The following is a 14,070-nucleotide window of genomic DNA, read 5'->3' on the forward strand; positions in this document are numbered from 1 at the left end:
CAGTTCATATGGTTGAATATCTCAGCTGAGTTCTGAGTGGCACCTGCCTTGCTTTTGATGTGATACTGAGCCACCGGTAGCTAAGCATTTCTGAGCACTGCCTATATACAGAGCACATTTGTAGGCTTCCAGCAGATAAAAATAACTAGGTACCATGAAGTTGTAGTTATTGATGTGATATTTTAACTTCTAGTTTTAAGTAGTTTTTTAAAGTATTCTGGGTCTCAAGATGATAACACCATTGTAGTACATAGAAAAAGACAGGTGACACTGTCCTGATGTAGCTAAATATTCCGAGTGATATAGTCCACAGACTAGTCCTACTCATATAGCTATAGTGAGCAGCACAGGTATTTTTCTCAAGCACCTTAAATGAGACTCTAGACTTGTCACAGAATGTACAGTAGTGGGATGTAGAATACAGGAACAGATTATTGAATGCTGAACCAGGAAAAAAGTACGGGCTTTATACTGACGGAAGTGAACCCCATGTTTCCCCAGTGTGGGCTGGGTGGGGGTTTGAAAGGGATCTTGCTTACTGGGAATTGATAAGATCTACTTGCCATTAGGGCAAGGCAAACGTCAGGGTCTCCAAGACCGCCAAAGAACCACTGCAGGGACTTGCTGCATGAGGAATGTTAGGATTATTTGGGGGCAGTTTGCAGGGGAAGCATATCCCAGAGACAAGGGTGTCATTCCAGGTATATGGATTTAGTAGTAGAAAGGCAAAGCTGGAGATCCACAGGAGGACCGAGGAGAAATGTCTCACTTGTGTTTGGGGTGTTCAAGACATTTTCTTGTCTCAAGTAGCAGCTTATTCAATCTTTAAAACTGGCTAACTTGAATCTCCAGGGATGGTTTTGAAGAAAAATATCATTTCTAAAAATCAGACGCAAGTGTTAAGTACACATCAGCCTAGACAATGCCCCAAGCTTTGGTCTCCTCACCTATAAAATAGAGACAACTAGAACACTTACCTGATAGGGCTGTGAGGATTAGCTCACAGAAACTACATACAGCCTGGCCTGTTACACCTTCTAAGCATTCAGTGAACCTCAGCAAGTATGAGACTCCAGAAGATGAGAACCAATGGCAACCCAAAGGAACTGGAAGTTACATTAGGAAAACATCCTTGCTGACATGTGAGCTTCAGGGGAGTAAAAAGGAAGACAGACTGTGAAGGCCTTCAACCTCAGCCCAGTACGGAAATGAAAGCAACTGAAAAGTCCCAGCCTCCTTGATTTAGTGTTTGATTAGTGACTGATCACAGAGGCTACTGAGATCCACCTGATCAGTAAGACAGCTTTGGTAGCTCAAGTGTGGCATTTGGATTTATTACAGATAATAATTTCAAGTACAGGTGAGCATTTTAGGTGTTTTGTCAGTTAAATGAACTGTAAGTATGTTGCAGTCCAATAAAGCATTAGTTAATTTTGTAATCAAAAAGCTGAATCTAAAAGTTTTTATAATAAAATTGGGAAATAGAATATTAGCTAAACTCAGGAAAAACTTTAGAGCTAAGAAAAATGACTAAGAATTTAAGGATGCAAGGAATACAAAATACTGGAAATGAATCTGGCAACAATTTTTTTAAAATATTTTTTAGTTCTCAGTGGGCTTTTTTATTTTATTTATTTATATGTGGTGCTGAGAATCAAACTTGGCCTCACACATGCTAGGCAAGTGCTCTGCCACTGAGCCACAACTGCAGCCCATGTGGCAACAATTTTTAAGTGCTTCTGGAAACAGCTTCTTGAGGCACTGCACAAAACTTTCAAGTCTAGGGCTTGAAAACAAGTCATTTATCTTTGTTGATAGAACATTCAATTTGGTAGCACCAGTCAAAAAAAACATGTTCTTCTGTCACCTTCAGGTAAAAACATCTATGTAGATTCAATGTGCAGATACCACAAGAGTTAGTGAATGAAGCCTCTGATGAGGATCAGGAAGTTATCATTTTCCTTTGGAAAATTCTAACCATTCTAATAGTTAAGTTGTAACCCAAATTTGGGGGCTAGAATTTTCAAATTCGTTCTTATATTCCAACCAACCAGTTGTCAGTGAAATTCAGCTGTGTCCAGATACTAATTTCAGTCCTCATTTAATCAAGATGTGTATGGTGTGCCATTTCAAAAAACATTCCTTTGTCTTTTAGCTGCCTAATTAGCACAGTTGCAAGTACGGTGTCTCCCAGCAAGGACCCACCCACGTGCCAGTTGTTCAGGGCTGGCGAACAAGAGAACAGTGAACCAGTCATTATGTTCTTGGACAGACTGGCTGCTCGACCTTTCCAGCAACACTGGCAAGTTAGGTGGGTGTAGCAGAGAGCTCCAGGGGGACCAGAGACCAGGGACCAGAGTTCTTGCTGAGGTTGGCCTAAGTTAATTTGCCTCAGATGAGCTCAGACCACTTATCATTAGCTCCTCCACTGTCTCTGAGCCTTCAGGTTAATGAGTTGATGGAGATGGGAAACTCCCCCAGCCAGGAGGGATCACTGCTGTGTAAGTGGGAAGAAGCCCAGACAGAGCGCTGAGCAGGAGGCTGGCTTCAGCTCAGCTCAGCGTATGTGGGCTTCAGGCCATCTCTCGCTGTTTGTCATATGGCCTTGAGGTATCTCTTCTCAATCCTAAAAATTGCTGCAGTGCAAATAGCTTGTTGGGTGCACATTTGGGTCACCGTGAGTGGTACATTTTAAAGTCCATAATCTCCCTCAAATTAGTATTACTTAATTTATAACCATCACGTCTGTTTTTGCATTTATAAAGTGAAAGCATTGAGAACAGTTATCTGCCTTCTCTTCCCAACTCCACAAAGATGAGATTGCTCTAAATTCTGTTCACACTTTTTTCCAGGTGGAGTCCTTCAAACAGACCTGTATTCAGAGGCCCTGTGTATACAATGAATAAAGATAAGGCAGCTCTGTTTAGAAGCAGGGGCCGGGGGCTCATCCCCCAACAGCTTCCACCCCACCAGCTGAAACTTCTATTACTCCAAGAGGGATGGGGCTGCCACTCATTTGCCTGTGTTTGTACCAGAGCTGGTCAGATGTCAGTTTGGCTTTCTCACTGAGCCCTCCCACTTCGGGGATGCATTGCCCAAGACTGAAGGAGCTCAAGAACTCAGTCACCTTCAGAGCTGCTGAGCTGCTGTTCGTTTCTTGGCATCATATTAGGTGACTCAGCTTAGGAAAACCTTCTGCAAATTTGACAAGGCACCCTTCAGGAGGCCAGGGCTTTTCATGAAGGGGCTTCCAGTGTGCCCTACCTTTTGGCTGTGTGTAAATTAATTATATTTTAATATGTGTGTATATATATGATATTTTATGTGCTATATATTTTATGTACTGTATTTTTTGTGTCTTTTAAAAAATACTTTATGCAAAAGAATAAAACACCCACATACCCACTACCTGGGTTATGAAATGGAATATTACTGGTATCTCAGGACGCCCTCTTTATACCTCCCAAATTACATTCTTACCTTCTCTATTTCAAGCTCACCACTGCCTTGAATTTTATGTTATTTTCTTTATTTTGTGTGTTTATCCCCAAACAGTATATTGTTAAATATTGTCAGGTTTTTGGCCTTATAGGAGGAGAACTACACTGTATTATTCTGTGAATGCTTTCCTTCAACATTTATCTTTTAGAGACCCATGTTGTCTTGCTCAATTCCCATTTTATGTTGTTTTTTTTTTAATTTTGTTGATTTCTAGGCATGGTGGCACATCCCTGTAATCCCAGTGACTTGGGAGGTTGAGGCAGGAGGATTGGAAAGTCCAGCCTCAGCAACTTGCGAAGATTCTGTCCCAAAATAAAAAGGGGTGTTGGAGATGTAGCTCTGTGTTAAAATACCCCTTGGTTCAATTCCCAGTACAAAAAGAAGTTTTTTTTTGTTTTTTTTTTTTTTTTTTTTAAGAAGCATTTAGAATGTCAACAAAACAGCTGCAAGGTCTTTTTCTTTTTATTTTTTTCAGTTGAGTCACAGTTTTAACAAAGATTATTATATAGAAGCTGCATCAGAGATAAGTTTAAATTCTCAGGCCGTTTATACCCCACACTGAGCTGGGCAAGTTTAAATGGCTATTGAAGTTATCACCAGAACAAGGTAATCAAAAGACTCATGTCTTAACATGTGCAAACTATACAAGAAAGACACTTTTCAAGACCAACCTTACACATCCTTGCATTGCAATATTTTTGTTGAAAAGGAGTGAATAGTGTACAGGAGCTTCATAGATGAGGGGGGACTGCTCTGGAAGCAAACTGAACCTCTTGGCCGCCTTCTGTGGTGGTCTTCCTCTCCTCTTCTTCCAGCATCTGGTTCACTGCAGCCCAAGTGTCGGGGTGGCCCCTCCATTCAGCAGCCTTGCCCTGGGCAGCAGCATCATCCACACCTTTCCTGGTTTCTCTGCAGCTCCAGTCCCAGCGAGAAAGCTGAGATATCTCCGTTAGTTTTAGGGCGAAACTCAGAACAAAATGTGGAAAAGGCCATAGGAGGTCTCTGGGTGCACTGGGTCCTCCTCTTTTTTGTTTTCCCTGCAGAAGGATCTAGGTTTTCATTCTCTGCCACAGGCCTGCCCGCCTTTCGTGACTTCTCATTTTCCTTTCTCTTTAGCAGACATGGTCTTCCTCCTCACCAAGCACTTCCTAGAAGAAACTCTTGAGGGTTTGATAGAAGCCTGGGGTGCCTCCGGCCCTCCTGGCAGATGTGCCCAGGACACACTCACGACTCATCCTCGTGGGCAGTTTGCCCTCTGGGAGGCAGCGGGACCCGGCCCTCCTCTCCCTGCTGGCCCAGGCTCTCCATGCCATGGTTTTGAGGAGTGGGGAGAAGTCCTCCTTTCTTGCTTTTCTTTCCCCCTCCACTTCTCTCTAGTTTGAAGTTACATTCTTTACCATTTTCTTTTCTGTGGTCACCCAGCCATTTTAGAAGTCACCTTGGCTCTTCCCATTTGCTGTCCTTGTTCTTAACAGAGGTACATTAGACCTCGTTCTGTCTTCCATTTTGCTTTAACCGCTCATTGTCTTCTGTCTGTAGATCTTGATAATCTCTACCACTCTGTCTTCTGCTGAATTTTTTCTCTTCAGCTCTGCTTAATCTATCTAATCCATCTACTGAATTTTTATTTCAAGTTCTCTCTTTTTTTCTTTTGTAGAATCTCCTTGGCCATTTTTTTATTGTCTGTTTTTCCCTGTTGGTTTTTCCAAAACTTACATCTTATTTCTGTAAATATAATCATGGTTATGTTATATTTTGATTATTCCAGTATATAAAGTCTTTGTCATTTTTATCGTTTGTTACTAATAATTATCAGTTTCTGTGTCTCTCCGCCCCTCCCCACCCCCACCCGAACCAGGGATTGCCATATCCCCAGCCCTTTTTATGTTTTATTTGAGACAGGTTCTTGATTGCTTAGGGCCTCACTAAATTGTTGAGGCTGGCCTTGAATTTGTGATCCTGCCTCAGCCTTCCAAGCCACTGGGATTACAGGTGTTTTCCACCACACCCAGCCTGTGTGTTGATTTTTGACAGGGTAGACATTTTCTTCTCATCTATGGAGAGTCTCTTGTCACTGGATTGAAGCTGAAGCTGATCTTTCACCTTAGACTGTGGTGAAATCCAATGGAGAGCTCTCCAGGGTTCTGTGGAAGCTCGGGAAGGCTGTGCTCACCCACCTCCCAAGGCCCAAGTCCTGTTTCCACATGGGGAATCAGTCTGCTAACCTCTTGGGCAGCCTGTGGCTTATTTTTTTAGAACATGTTTTTTTATTTCACTCAGCATTTTAGTTGTTTAAACCAGGAGGGTCTCCTCAGGGTCTTTCTCCTTACTTTGTTGTTCCAGGTCTCTGAACTCATTTCTGTTTCTGTCATTTATCTAATTAAGTCCTTGGCATTGTAATTGTTGTTTTATGAATTCAAATAGACTTCCACTTAAGCCCAGAGACTTCAGGTGTTAGTCAGATGTCTCTTTGATAGTTCCATCCTTTGATTCAAAATCCCACTTCAAATGGGAATTATCTTTTACTTTATGTTTAAATTGTTTGAAGTTGCCACCTGCAAATTCTTTTAAAGTCCAAGTTTGATGTAGAAAATAGTTTTCTGGGTAGGAATATTACAACTATCACTTTAAAGACCCCTGTTGATTAGCTGTGCTGTTTTCTCCTCCAGAAGTTCCTTATGCCACTTGATTCCACACAGGAAAGGCAGAGCTTCTGTAGTAGGACTGCTTGAGGCCAAGGAAACTGAGCTGCAGAACCCAGCAGTAGAGGCTCCTGATTTCACAGCCCAGCCCCTAGGCTTGTTGACTGGGGTCTGTGAGCTCGCTGAAATTCTAGTAGTCTATTGCCTGTGAGGACATGGTGACTCTCTCTTAGAAGAAGATTCATAACTTCATCATAATTCGAGGAGGTAATTGCATAATTAGAGGAGGTAAATAGTGGTTCAGATGAGTGAGACTGGATCCTATCTCAAATTTCATGGCCATTCTTGTCATTACTACTTTAATTCTAGAGAAGGTTTCTCAAATAGATAAATTCTCAGACCTAGAATTTAATTATTTTTTAGTTTAGTGGGTTTTAAAAAAATTTTTTTTAGTTGTAGATGGACACAATATTTTATTTATTTATTTTTACATGGTGCTGAGCATCGAACCCAACTACTGAGCCACAACCCCAGCCCTAGTTTAGTGTTTTAAATGGTATTTATGCATGCTTGTAGTAATTATCTCATGGTTTCTTTGCCTAGAGAAAGGAAGATCCCATTCGTAATAATGGTAGTGTTTATACTGTACACATTTGTTCACTTGGATGAATAAAGGAACAGTGGAAGCATGTATCTTCAGCCATAAGAGACTTTGAGTTGTTAACAGTTTCTAAACAGTATAAATGAGTGAGAGTCCATTTAAGCTTTCTGTTCCTTTAGGAGCCATTTGTTGTAAAGAAGTAGGAAAACTACTTTCAAATTACAAGGTTTTCTGCATACTACTCTGCTCAGGATAGCTCTAACAGAAGTAAGCAGAGTGCCCATTTCTGTAAGGAGTTCGTGGATACCGGTGGCCTTGAGCTACACCAGCTCCCAAGTCTGCAGAAGTCCCCATGGGCAGCATCTTGAAGCTGATCTCCCAAGAGGCTATTCAGGGCAGTGGCCAAGGCCTAGGCTTTGTAACCCACTGCCTAGATGCCCCTTCTGGTTGTGTGGCTGGAGACAAGTGATAAAACTTCCCTGTGCTCAGAGTTGCTGTTGGTTAGAACAAGGTGGGTACCACTGTATCACTGGTTGCTCTTAGATGAAACAAGTTAGCGGAAAGAACTGAGACCCAGATCCCAGATAGCTGTGCAGGAAATTCTAAGCTTTACTGTTAAGTATATTTTTTATCACTTAGTCCAAGCAGCATTGATAAGAGTTGAAGTAAAGGACTGGAGATGTATCTCACTCTAGAGCACTTGCCTAGCAGGTGCAAGACTGTGTGTGATCTCAAACCCCAAGAGAAACAAAACAAAAACAAAAATCTATCCCCCTGTCTTCATGGAGTTAGAGAATTAGTTTGAAGAAGCACTGTTGAGAAATTTTATTCTACAAAGATGCACAAACTTCCAGAAGTGTCAACCAGGAAACCAAAGGAAAAGTAATTTCACACAGAAGTTTCAACAAATCAGTTACAAAGCAATTGATTCTTTTTTCAATATTTTTTTTATCGTTTCAATCAATTTTTTGAATAGTGCAGTTCATGTGAACATCATGCTTGTGAAGCAGAGGGTGTGTGGGAAATCTCTCCTGCTCAGTTTTGCTGTAACCCAAAACTACTCTTGAAAAAAAGTCTTTTCAAAACAATCAAAACACTCAAAAATGTGAAAGTAAATCTCCCTTCACCCCTGACCTCCCAGCCACTCTCCCCAGGTGAGGCTGGCCCAGGTTTTCTGTGTTGCGGGGCCAACATGTATCTTCCTCCATCTTCCTTTTTTTTTTTTTTTAAGCTGGCGTTAAGGAAGCATTAACAATTTCACTGTTTGCTGTTATCTTGTAGACATCCCATATCAACACACTGTAGACTGCCTAAAACTCAGCCAGGAATCTAGTATTCCATAAACCTTGTTTAAAGAACATTCTACCCTCCTTTGTTGGAAAAGAGAAGTGTGAGACTAGGAGCACAATAGAAAAATAGCAGATGGGAAAGCCCTGTGGCTGACAGTGTTTACTGCCTTAAATGGGCGGATCCCAGCCGGCCCAGCCTCCTGCCTCAAGGCTCACAGGTGGAGACGCTGCCTGGGGCCAAGAAGGAGCCCCACAGCCCCCAGCCACAAGAAGGTGCAGCCACCAGAATGTACAGCACAGGCCTGGGCCTGCAGGTGCTGCTGTTCACCCACAGTGACCATTATTGGCTACTAACCCTGTGTCCAGGAACCCAAGAAGCTTGTTCTGGCTTTTTAATTGTTTTTCTACAGTAGATAATGTTCACACATGTGGTTACATATTTTTCACCTGAAGATTTAAGAGGACATGCAGTGAAAGACCCCATAAGCCCATTTTCCTCCCCAGAGATGGCAACTTGCGGGTTCTGTGTATTTATAAGGATAAATGTTGATCCTTTTTTCCTTACACATGAATTTTTTATAATTTCTATATTTGATTTAGTTAAGTATATTAACTTGTATTGAATAATAAATCTTGAAGATCATTCTGTATTACAGGTTCATACCGCTGCTGTATTTTTTTAAAGCCAGCACAGCATTCCTTTGGCTTTTTTTTTTTAATATTTTTTAGTTGTAGTTGACACAATATGTTTATTTTTTTAAATTTACTTATTTATATGTGGTGCTGAGGATCGAACCCAGGGCCTTGCACATGCTAGGCGAGCACTCCACCGATGAGCCACAACCCCAGCCCGCCTTTGGCTTTTTTTTTGGCAGGGGGCTGGTGCTGGGGATGAGCCATGAGGTACTTAAACTGAGCTACATCCCCAGCCCTTTTTATTTTTTATTTTAAGATAGGGCCTCACTAAGTTGCTGAGGCTGGGCTGGAACTTGCGACCCTCCTGCCTCAGACTCCCGATCCCCTGGAATTCCAGGTTGCACCAGTATGCCTGACTGTATGATTTTGTTACCAGACCCCAGTCTTGCTGCTCACCACACGACAGGCCAATTAAGCAACAGACAGTTGTTAAGGCCAGGAAGGTGCATAAAGCCAGCTGAAGAGGAAATGCAGGACTCCTGGCCAGAGTCTCTCTGTCAGAAACTAAACGGCTTATAGAGTTGGGTGAGGGCGTGTTCCCAGACTGGGTGCCCTCTCACAGCTGGCGATGGTGACCACACACTGGGCACCTTCTCACAGGTGGTGAAGGTGATCACAGACTGAGCACCCTCTCACAGCTGGTGACCGTGACCAGAAGTTTGTGGGCACCCTCTCACAGCCATTGTGCCTGAGGATGCATATCTGGGCCTAACCACCTAGTTGTGAGATACTTTTCAGTTTGCAAGTCTCAAGAACAAAGATAATTGTTCCACAGCTCTCCTCGTCACCAAGGAGCCTGCACCTGTGCAGATCTTGACATTGCTAGTGGAGGAGCTGGACAGGCTAGTGGAGGAGCTGCCCAGGCACTCATGCTGATGGCCAAACTCAGAGTCATGAAAGAAAACATTTCACCTGATTATGGTGGAAGACAAGGGTCAGGTGAGGGTAAATGGGAGTCAGGCATGGGATCTGGTCCGTGGTCAGTTTTAGTTTTAAAATGCTGTAGTTGGTTTAACCAGCCTTCCGTGGATGGACTTGGGTTGTTTGCCTTTGCTACTATAAATATGCCAGAATAAACCTCCTCACTCACACTTGGTGAATGTGTGTTCAGTTCAAGTGCTACTTCCTGGATATATTCCATGAAATTAAATTGCTGATCACAGTGGAAAGTCCACTTTTTAAAACTTTTCATTCTGGGGAGGGGGGGGGAGACAAGAAGACAGAAGAGTCCTGAAGCCCTATAAACCTTCAGTTTACATCTCTTCAAGATGGTTTATTTAAAAACCATAAAGGGGAATAAAGGGAAGCGAAGGGGGATGGGAAAAGGAAGGAAAGACAGTAGAATGAATCGGATAGAACTTTCCTATGTTCATATATGACTACATGACCAGTGTAACTCCACATCATGCACAACCACAAGAAGGGGAAGTTGTACTCCGTGTATGCATAATATGTCAAAATACATTCTACTAGAGGACAGAGGGGAAAGGAGTGGACAAGGGGGTAGGAATGATGGTGGAATGAGATAGACATCATTACCCTAAGTACATGTATAAGACATGAATGGTGTGAAAATACTTTGTGTACAATCAGTGTCCTGAAAAATTATGCTCTATATATATAATATGAAATGAATTGCATTCTGCCATCATGTATAACAAATTAGAATAAATTAAAAAATAAAATAAAAGCTTAAATCAAACATCTTAAAAAATATTTGCATGCAGGATAATTATTGTTTTTCATGTAATATATATGATTGTTTTGTTTATTCCTATAATTCAATTTAAAATAAGAAAATATAAAAGCATAAGATTAATTAGGAAGCAGTGATATTGATTCTGTTGATATAAAGTAACTACATTTAATAGCAATGTCATGTTACATGTTAAAGAAAAAACCTCAGGGGCTGGGGTTGTGGCTCAGCGGTAGAGCACTCGCCAAGCACATGCGGGGGCCCTGGGTTCGATCCTCAGCACCACATAAAAATAAATAAAAAGGATTGTGTCCAGCTACAACTAAAAAATTAATTAAAATTTTTTTAAAAACCTCAGCTGGATTATATCATAAAACACCATTTAAAGTTATCATTGGCAGTTTATAGACACTTAATGCTTACATTTTTTTTTAAGAGAGAGGATTTTATTTTTTATTTTTCGGCAGACACAACATGTCCAGTTGTATGTGGTGCTAAGGATCGAACCCAGACCGCATGGACGCCAGGCGAGCGCGCCACCGCTTGAGCCACATCCCCAGCCCCTAATGCTTACATTTGATGTACTATAAATACCTGGGTGCAAGATCACACATTTAATTTAATTGTTTTAGAATTTTCAATTATTTTTAATATATATTTTTAGTTGTAGTTGAACACAATAACTTTATTTCACTTATTTATTTTTATGTGGTGCTGAGGATGGAACCCAGTGCCTCACGCATGCCAGACGAGCGCGCTACCACTTGAGCCACATACCCAGCCCCAGAATTTTCAATTATTTAGAATCAAAATTCATGGTTAATTCACCAGGAAAAAGAAATACATTCTACTGTCATGTATAACTAAAAAGAACAAATAATTTAAAAAACTAATACTCTCACATAATATCCACCCAGTGTTCAAATTTCCTAGGTGGTTTTATTTAAGTGCTTAAAAAAAAAAAAAAAAGTTGATCCAAAAGGATCCAAATAAAATCCATGCACTGCCTGTGTCTGCACTCTGCAGATTCTTCTTCCTTTTTGAGGAAACCTGGTTCTAGCATTTGACACATTATAGATGTTGCAGTCCCCTCTAAATGCTTTATTTTCTCTAAATCAGCAGTTAAATCTCTAGGTCTGATCAAAAAGGAGGGAAACAAAATCAACCCAAGGAAAATAGCAGGACCAATAGAACAGAGAAACAGAGTCCTGATCAGACCATACCTGTAGCTTACTTGCCACTAACCTAGTTAAGTAACAAAATTCCTTCATTACCCAGGTCAGTTTAAGTTGGGTTTATTGATTCTTGAGTTTGCAGCTGAAATGGGATGCTGGATTTTCTATCATCTTAGTTCAGCAAAAGGAAACAATGCAGCTTCTCAACAGAATGTCTTAAAACTGCTTCCAAATATCAACACCTGTGTCATCCAAGTACCGCATCTTGGTGTTCCTCCAGAAAAGCTTTCGAAAGTCACCTGTGTGCTCCAACCCAGCCCACAGTTGGCAGCAGACAGTGCCTACGTATGAGAGGATCGTTCTAATGTGCATAGTCCTCACCCACCACCTTTTCCAGCAGCCAGAATTAAACCGCAGAGGAGAGACTCCTCTGCACCCTCCACACAAGGATGGAAAGGAGCTCGGCACCTTCCAGGACACTGGCTCTGATAATCCTCCTGAGCACCATCGATGATAGCCTGCAGTGTGGCCAGTGCCCACTCAAGAACCCAGATGCCACTGACCAGGGCCCAAGGAAAACCCAGCAAGTGCTGACCAGGCCCACGTCCTATTGGTGCAAACCCTATTCCTTCCCTGATGCTGGCCCTCCTGACCCGCCTCCAGCCCCACTTACATATGTGCCAGGCACGTGCTGAGCCCTGTCCCAGCATTAGATCCTCCAGGCTCCAGGCCCGCGGGGTACTTTCATCCCCATTTTACTGGTGAATGAGGAAACAGGCACAGATTGTGATTTCTCAAGCCAAGTTGTGCATTTTTAAAACAAAAATAAGCATGTTCGCTTGGCACATAGTACACACTAAGTGTTTTTCAAGTGAATGAATATTTTACTGGGGGTTACAAAAAGCAGACACCTGGTCAGCGCCTTTCTTGATTCAGGGACTATTTTTTTTTTAATATTTATTTTGTAGTTGTAGTTGGACACAATATCTTTATTTAATTAATTCATTTATATGGTGGTGCTGAGGATCGAACCCAGGGCCTTGAACGTGCTAGGTGAGCGCTCTACCGCTGAGCCCCAGCCCCCCAGGGACTCTTTCTGTAGGAGCCACTCTGCACAGGCCTTGGAAGGCAAGGCAAGGGACTGAGCAGTCTAGTGAGGAGCCCAGCGGGCCTGAGGGGCGGCAAGGACAGGCCTCCACGCTGCTGTGGGAATTCCATCCCAGGAGCAAGGGGAAGCCACAGAAGGAAGGTGAAATTGTTTTATTCCTACCCTGGTGGGGAGGACAGAAAGGTCGTTATAACGCGTAACTTTTTGAAGTCTGAGAAGCGTCTCAATAAAGAGATGAGATTTATGAAAAACACCCTGAGCACTGTGAGGGGGAGAGGCCTGAGGAAGGAGGGAGTGGGAGCAAGGAGACCTTGCAAGGCAGACAGAGGAAGCAGGGATGGAACGACGTGGTCCCTGTGTCACGGTGCAGTGACAAGGACAGACTCCAGCATGGGGCGCTGGGGAGCCTGAGGAAGGCTAGAGACCCTTTGTCTAGTGTGAGTGACAGTCCACATGCCAGCAAGGTATGACACGGGGTGTCCGAGCAGGAACCGAGGCATCGACAGAACTGGATTCCAACTCACCATCAGTGTGGCCTCAGCTAAGGCAATGGCTGCCTAGCCTCGTGCTTTCTAGAAAGGGAAGACACTGGTGGAGAGGAAATGAAGGGCGTCTCCTCAGCATAGACCCAGGCACCCCCACCACAAACACACACAAGGAAGAGCTCTGCGTGACTGTCACTGAAAAGACCAAGTTGGTAGCAGGCTCTGGGTTGGATCCCAGGGCACATAGTTCCACTTTGATTCTCAAAGCGGGTGCCATGAGGATCCCCTGCATCAAAATGCAGAGTCCTGGTCCTGGCCACCAGAAGTTCTGACTTGGCCTTCGGGGCCCAGAGGTGTGGGTTTTCCTCAAGTTCGCCATCAGAGTGCTGCAGCTGTGGGTGGTTGCAGGTATTGTTGCTCACACATGGGGAACACCACTCCCGGCCGGGCAGCTGTTATAAAACAGGGTACTCCCTGGCTGGCCTAGGTGGTGACACAAACAGCCTCGCAAACAGCCTGACATCTGTACAGTTGACAGAAACACCAGTCAATCAGCCACAGCCAGGCTAGTCTGGGTGCAGTGGGATGTGGGGCCTGGGGAGCTCTTTAGGGTGTGGCCTCCGGTCTCCAGCTCTGCCCCTCTGTGTGGCCTGACTCCCAGGCCTTTGCCCACGGTGCTCCAGGGCCAGGCTGCTCCACCTGTCTGGAGGCCATTCTGGAAACCCCCTGGCAGAGACGCTGACATGCATCTGCTGTCCTTTGTCTCTCTTCCTGGGACTGTTCCTGAAACACAGGTGCTGCCTCCAGGAGGAGGAAGGCCCCTGGGAATGGCCAAGCAGGGAGCTGGAGGGTATGAGGGTCCCCAGCATGTCCTGGA

The sequence above is a fragment of the Ictidomys tridecemlineatus genome, chromosome 2, assembly GCF_052094955.1.
Source record: "Ictidomys tridecemlineatus isolate mIctTri1 chromosome 2, mIctTri1.hap1, whole genome shotgun sequence".
Classification (NCBI taxonomy): Eukaryota; Metazoa; Chordata; class Mammalia; order Rodentia; family Sciuridae; genus Ictidomys; species Ictidomys tridecemlineatus.